Source organism: Pongo abelii, chromosome 15 (genome assembly GCF_028885655.2).
Source record: "Pongo abelii isolate AG06213 chromosome 15, NHGRI_mPonAbe1-v2.0_pri, whole genome shotgun sequence".
Lineage (NCBI taxonomy): Eukaryota > Metazoa > Chordata > Mammalia > Primates > Hominidae > Pongo > Pongo abelii.
In genome coordinates, this window is record NC_072000.2 from 97,605,481 (window position 1) to 97,613,350 (window position 7,870).

Consider the following 7,870-nt stretch of genomic DNA (forward strand, 5'->3'; position numbering starts at 1 on the left):
GATGCAGGAGGATTGCTTGAGCCCAGGAGTTGGAGGCTATAGAGTGCCGTGGTTGCACCAGTGAATAGCCAGCCACTCACTGCACTCCAGCCTGGGCAACAGAGTGAGACCTCATCCTTCAAAAGAAACGTAATGGTGTATTCTAACAGCTCTTCCCGCCCTGAGGTCCTGCCCTCAAAGCAGAGGGACTGGTTCACGACATTGGGTAGCTCATTATTCTGCTGTTCTGTAAAATACAGCCTGATCCGAGGTCCCCTGAGCAGAGCTCCTTCATCCCCCCGACTTCACCATACCCCCTGGGGTCTAATAATTGGGGTCTAGATGAACAGCAGAACAAAGCAATGGGCTGGGCTGTGACCAGTCACAGTGTTCAGGTACTGCTGTGTGCAGAGGGAGAGAGGGCTGGACCCCACATCCTGAGGAAAATGTGAGGTCCACCCTACACAGTAGCCATTATTTCTAAGTAAATATAAAAGCAACCCAAAAAGCCAGTATAGTGGCCCATCTTTGGCCTCCCCCCAACTCCTGCTACCTTGGATGTGGACTTATGGTCATCACCCATAGTGAGTTCAGAGGCCAGATTGCAGAGGGCAGGGTGTGGGCTACAAGAACAGGCCACAGTTGGCACTACTGTGAGGGGACAAGGAGAGGGCGCGGCTGCGGAAGGCCAGTCCAGGGAGTTGCTTGTTGAAGTTCAGAGACACTTGGGCCAACGCACATTCTTAAGGTGGAGCCATCGCTGAGAGTGGACCGCAGGTGACGTTGGAGCTGTTAGAAGATGGGATAGGATGGGACAGAAGGACCACCAGATCCAGTGGTGGGGGATGCGGGTGAGGGTGTTGGAATGAGGCCTCAAAATCGAGGGGGTTCCATCGGCAGCCTCCATTTCCCTGCGAGGTGGGAGGGGAGGAGTGAGCTGGAGCACGGCTCAGGTAAGAGGAGGTGGGGGGAGGAGTGCACTGGAGGGCAGCTTAGGTGAGAGGAGGGGGCGGAAAGTGGCCCCGAGGAGTACACCTTAAGGCTGACCCCCAGGACTCAGGCACGCCAAGCCACAGGACGCTGGGGACCACAGGTACCACGGGGGCATGGCTGTCTTCAGTCTCCCAAAGCTGAAGATGGGCACACTGTTTATGGGTTGAGTTGGGCGGGGAGGATGGGTCGCAGCTGGGCACAGTGAGACGGCTGCCACGTGTGGAAGCTGGGCCATCCTGGCAGGAGAGCAAGGAGGCCAGAGTTCCAGAGGAGGACCGGGGAGAGGCTCCGGACAGGAGGCGATCCGGCCTGAGAGCGGGCAGTGAGGTTAGGATTTCAAAGATGATGGAGACATTCTGGGGACAGGGGAGAGCTGTGCCATGGACAGGTAGCTGGAGACGGTCTAAGCAGCTACCAGGATGACACCAGGGATTGGAGGGAGAGGACGTTAGTGGGGTTGGAGCCAAAGCCTTCAGGATACGAAAGGAGCGACTGGGAGTGGCAGCTGCAAGGGTGGGAGCGGGACACTGGGCCGTGGGGGCTGGAGAGGTGCTGGGGTGTTAGAGACGTCACCCGCCGCCCTTCCTGACACAGAGTCCGTGGAAAGAGCGAGAAGGAGCCCACGTCCTGGGAGAGGGCTAAGTGGGCGAGGAGGAGCTAGGAGGGCAGCCAGGACAGGAGGCAGGAGGGGAGGGTAGGAGCACAAGGACGCTGGCACTGGGGGGCAGGGAGGACACCCTGAGCAGGGTGGGGAAACAACCGTGGGTGCGATCAGGGGACTTCTGTAGGAAGAAGGCTGGCGAATGACTCGGGAGAGCGGGATCGGCAGGCACAGGGTCACCTGACTGCAACTCTGCAAAGAGCCCAGTCCCAGCAGCCCCGGGGATGGTGGGATGTTGGGGGCACTGAGTTCTCTCGGGATCACTTACAGCTGGACTTCCCAGGGACTCCCCAGGGATTTCAGTGGCTCCATTGGAACGTGGAGAGATGGGAAGAACAATTGCTTTTAGTTCAGTCTCAGAGGGCAGGGAGGCATTTATGGTGCATCTGCTAGAACAGGGGTCCCACGGTACCGTCCATGGCCCGTTAGGATCGGCGCCACACAGCAGTAGGTGCGCGGCGAGAGTTATCGCCTGAGCTCCGCCTCCTGCTAGATCCGCGGCAGAATTAGATTCTCATACGAGAGCTCTATTGAGAACCGCGCATGCGAGGGATCTAGGTTGCGTGCTCCTTATGAGAATCCAATGCTAAAAGTAATGCGCTTGAATCATCCCGAAATCACCCCCCCAATCCCTGTCCGTGGAAAAATTGTCTTCCATGAAACCGGTCCCTGGTGCCAAAAGGGTTGGCAACGGCTGTACCAGAAGATTCCAGAGATGGAGGATATTTGTAGAGCTAGCTAGATGAAGGGCGAGGAATTCCAGGAGAGTACAGGCGTCAACAGGTGCCCACAGGACCCCGCAGCAGCCCTCCAAGGTGGGTATTGAGGAGGCATTTCTTCACCTGAGCCTGAGGATGAGAACTTTTGTACAGGGTGACTTGAGGATCGCGAGTCAGACATGGAAAGTTCGCGACCAGCGCTCAAGAAGCGCACTCGCATCATCTCCAGCTTAAGGATGAGGAGACTCAGTTAGGCGCTTTGCCCCAGCTTCCATAGCCAGGAAGTGGCAGAGGCAGGCCCAGCCCTGGCCCTGCCCTGCCCTGCAGGCACCCCGAGGATCCCCCAGCCCAGGCAGGCCTTCCTCCTGCCTTCCTCCCTCCTCCCAGGCAGGCTTTCCTGGCTCTGCCTCCTCACCCTCTCTGAAGATCCCCCACAGGCCAGCAGCGGGCACAGGAACAGTCCCCAAAGCTTGGAGACAAGGCATGACAGCCCAGAATCCAAGGCTCTGCGAGATGAGGCTCAAAGCACCAGCGAGCTCTCCGAGGGGTACAGCTTAGTCCCAGGCCGGGGGAAAGGCACGGGGCTGGCACTGGAGGAAATGGACGTGGTTGTATGGAACTGGTGAGCTCTGGGTTTCAGAGACAGAATAAAAAAGGGTCCGCGGGCAAGAGGCTTGGAGACAGATGGACCTGTTGGGTGGGCCATGGAGCTAAACTCCAGACTGGGGTGACGCCCGTGAGAAACCCCAAGACCGTGAGTGCCATGTATAAAGCCAGGTGTGGAGCAAGGACAGTTAGCTGACCACAGGGAGCGTGGAAACACATGACTCGCTTCCACACTTTCTGTGCGAGGACAGCCTTGAACAAGCATAGCAAAAGCAGGCGAGCACGGGCGGAAGGAGCCGGGAGGCCCTGAGGGCGTGGCCTGGAAACTATTCACAGCACACTGCAGGCAATCTATGCAGGACGACCGAGAGAGAGACAGGGGCCCCAACGCCAGAAACGACCATATGTCTCAATTCATTTGCTTTTGTACTTTTAGGTGGGGGATGGTAGATTCTGGAAACTATGGACTGGTGGTGACCTGACAGGTGTCCCCTAGAGGCTTCTAAAACCAACTAGCAGCTACTGTGGAATGATTTCTGAACCCCCGGAGAGAGGAGCTGCAGGTAGAAAGTGAGGAGTCCTTAAGAACAAATGATGCGACCCAAATGCCCATCAACAGTAGACTGGATAGGGAAAATGTGAAACATGTACACCATGGAATACTATGCAGCCATAAAAAGGATGAGTTCATGTTCATTGCAGGGACATGGATGAAGCTGGAAACCATCATTCTCAGCAAACTTAGGAACAGAAAACCAAACACTGCTTGTTCTCACTCATAAGTGGGAGTTGAACAATGAGAACACATGGACACAGGAAGGGGAACGTCACATACCGGGGCCTGTCAGAGGGTGGGGGGTTAGGGGAAGGATAGCATTAGGAGAAATACCTAATGTAGGTGACAGGTTGATGGGTGCAGCAAACCACCATGGCACATGTATACCTATGTAACAAACCTATACGTTCTGCACATGTAACCCAAAACTTCAAGTATTAAAAAAAAAGAACAAATGATGCAGAGCTGACCTCCTTCTCCTGTTGATAAGTCAACCAGCTTCCCAGGGGACGAGGGAAGCTTATGTATGTGACAAGGTCCTCATGACTGGCCCACAAGATGACAGTAATGATGACCCCACCCAGCTTCCAGAGACAGCTCGGTCGGGTCTCCTCACTCCTCAAACGCCTTCAGTTTCCCTCCTCTCCAGCACTAAGCTACTCAAAAAGGCTGTCTACACAGATCACCTCCACCTTCTCACCTCCCACTCAGACTCGCACCTGCCCCACCTGGCTTCTCTCTCCAGCTGCCACCAAACTGCTCTTCCAAACACCTTCACCTTGAGGCTGACCCAACCCGCCTTAGGGGCCTGATCTTCCAAAATCTCGGAACAGCAGCCACAGGGTTAACTTTTGGATAGTGGTGAAATTGAGCCTTAATCTCTTACCTTTAATTAACTTGAAAAAGTAATACCTGCATATCATTTAAACACTCAACCAGAACAAAAAGGATGCCATTAATTGGCAGTTGCATGTATTGTCAATGCCCCTCTCCAGAGGGAGTCCTGTGCACATTTTTGCAGATTTTTTTTTTTTTTTTTTTTTTTTGAGACTGAGTCTCTACTACCCAGGCTGGAGTGCAGTGGTGCAGTCTCGGCTCACTGCAATCTCTGCCTCCTGGGTTCAAGCGATTCTCGTGCCTCAGCCTCCGGAGTTGCTGGGATCACAGGCCTCTGCCACCACAGCCAGCTAATTTTTGTATTTTTAGTAGAGATGGGTTTTCGCCATGTTGGCCAGGCTGGTCTCGAACTCCTGGCCTCAAATGATCCATCTGCCTTGGCCTCCCAAAGTGCTGGGATTACAGGCGTGAGCCACTGCGCCTGGCTGCGGAAATGTTTATGTATTTGCATTCATTCCTTTTTTTTTGTCTTCTCTCCAAATGGGAGCATATGGATGCATTATTTTGTATACTGCTTCTTTTACTTCATTTATTCTAAAGATCACATTCCCTTTTTTCTCAAGTTGTCCCAGCCTGGTCTTCTGTGCAGCACACTGCTGGTTTTCTTTCTGTCTGCTAGGCTGCCCTTGGCCAGCAACTCCCTCCAGCTGGCTCGGAAAGGTTGGAGTCCCCCAAGTTCATCATCTAAGTACTCTTTCATCTTCCTTTAAAACTTTCCCCTAATCACGCCATCTACTCCTAAGGCTGTAAGTGCCACCCATATACGTGGACAACCCCCACACAGCCTCCAGCTAGAATCCTTTCCTCTGACTCCCAGCTGACACCTAGTTGCCACCTAGTAGTTGGCTGCCTGGCAATCATTCCCAAGTCAACATGACCAACACTAACGCCATCTTCCCCCCAGATCTGGCTCCCTGTCCTTTCCCACACTGAACAAGCACCTAGTCATGCAGACAGGGCACCGTCAGCAGATTCCGAATCTGTTCCCTTTGTTGGCTGCTTGCAGCTCTCCCCTGGACGGCTACGCCAGCCTCCTTTCTGGACCTCTCAATCTACTCCTGCTTCTTTTCAACCACTTCCCATACAATAGCCAGAGTGATCTGGAACATGCAAATCTGGTGAACCACGCCCCAGCATACGATGCCCTAGTAGCTTTTGAGTTGCCATTATAGCCAATTTCAGAAGCCTCACCCTGCCCTAGGAGGGTCCCACACCCGCTCTCACTCCCCTGCGCTCTGTCCAGGCTCAGTCTCTCCATGGAGCCCTCCCTCCCCACTCCTCGCCCTGTTGCTCTGTCTCTTCCTTCACCTGCACCTTCAAGGTCACTCCCATACGAAGCCTTCCCACCCCTGGGACCAGTTAGACATCGAGCCTTACCTGTGTAGTTCTTCAATGTCTTTTCTTCTTGGAAACTCAAAAATGTTTTGAGTGGGACTGTGACTGTTTTGTTCATGATTCTGCTGTCTCAGCATCTAGTGATGTTCGGAAAAACGGACTGGATGAACGAATGATTGCCATCCTTGAATCTGCTTCCACCTGTTGCACGTTAGATTCCCCCCTGCCTGGACCACCGGACTTCCTGGTGTGCAGAACAACACAATGGCTGAGGACTCGGGTTCTGGAGCCAGGCTGCCCGGGTTTGAGCCCAAGTTCTGCCAACTTTCTAGCTGTGTGACCTTGGACAAGGTGCTCAGTATCTCCGGGCTTGTTTTTCTCTTTTGTAAAATGGCACAAATAATAGTACTTAATTCACAGAGGATCAAAGGAGAGTTCCTAACTCAATTAGGGGATTAGAAAAAATCACATTAAGTGTTCAGTGCTGCTTCCAGCATTTCTCCTCCTGTTCATTCATTCCTGGTCCATTTCAAGCTGGTCTTCCCCTTAGCTGTGATAACTGCCCGTATTTTTTGTTTGTTTTGAGATGGAGTCTCGCTCTGTTGCCAGGCTGGAGTGCAATGGCGTGATCTCGGCTCACTGCAACCTCCGCCTCCCAGGTGCAAGCAATTCTCCTGCCTCAGCCTCCCGAGTAGCTGGGACTACAGGCACGCACCACCACGCCCAGCTAATTTTTCTATTTTTAGTAGAGATGGGGTTTCACCATGTTGGTCTCAATCTCCCGACCACATGATCCACCTGCCTCAGCCTCCCAAAGTGCTGGGATTACAGGCTCGAGCCACCGCACCTGGCCTTATTTTGTTTTTAGGACAAAGTCATTTCCAACTAGAGGTGAGTTTCTGAGACTGGGGATCCTGTCTGTTTGGTCTGCTGCTCCATATTCCCAGACTCTGGGAGGAGTGGACTTAAGAAATATTCCCTAATGGATTGAGGAGAGGTAAAGCCTAAAGTGGCTCAGGAAGCTAGCCCGAGTTCATTTTTCCAGGAATAATCCACAAGTACAGAAATGAACATTGATTTATTCAATTTTCTTGTTTAGATTTAAGAAGCTCACCCACAGAAACCTTAGATTTTATTTTATCTTTATACCCTTCTGTTAAACCTAAGATGGTTACAAACTATAAAGCAATAACTTGTTAGTGAGGCATGAAGAGTGAGATGCTAGGACAGAATTTAGCACTGAAATGATAAAAAAACATTTTAAAGAGCTCACTGGTTGCAGTGGCTCATGCCTGTAATCCCAACACTTAGGGAGGCTGAGGTGGGAGCATCACTTGAGCCCAGGAGTTTGAGACCATCCTAGGCAACGTAGTGAGATCCTCCCCCAAGCCCGTCCCTACAAAATAATTTAAAAATTAGCCAGGCATAGTGGTGTAACACTGACCGTAGCCCCCGCTACTCGGGAGGCTGAGGTGGGAGGATCATTTGAGCCTGGGAAATTGAGGCTGTAGTGAGCCGTGATCACAACACTGCACTCCAGCCTGGGTGACAGAGCAAGACATTGTCTGAAAAATAAAAAATAATGAGAGCTCTTTTGTAGCAATTTTAAAAAATGGAAATTAGCAAACTTTCCATTTTGCTTTTTTTTTTTCCCAGAATCCTAGACTCTAGATCATGACCTCATTTCCTTTTGAAATGGGAAATGTCACTGAGCCAGGGTGAAAGCAACAGCAAAGCTCAGAATCTAGGCCAGGTCTCTGACCCTCGAAGGGCCCTGAAGAGCAGGACACATCCACGGTTCACGTGGGTGCCATGCTGAGCTTCCTGCAATCCTGAAGACCCCTGTGAAAGGAACTTTCCGCTCAAATTTGTAAAATAAAATTTCTCAGAAATGTCTCAATGAAATAATAGAAAATAATGAACTTGATGATTCAGAATAAAATGTGATTTCCAAGAAAATGACGATGATGATGATGATAAAATGCCTCTGAATGATTGAAATCCTAGAAACAGAGAAAATCAACCTAGAAAACCTCCCAATTCTACTCTCCAGGGGTGCAATGCCTTCTATAACTGAAGACTATATGCTCCACTGCTAAAACAGACTGTATCCAACTCAGCAGA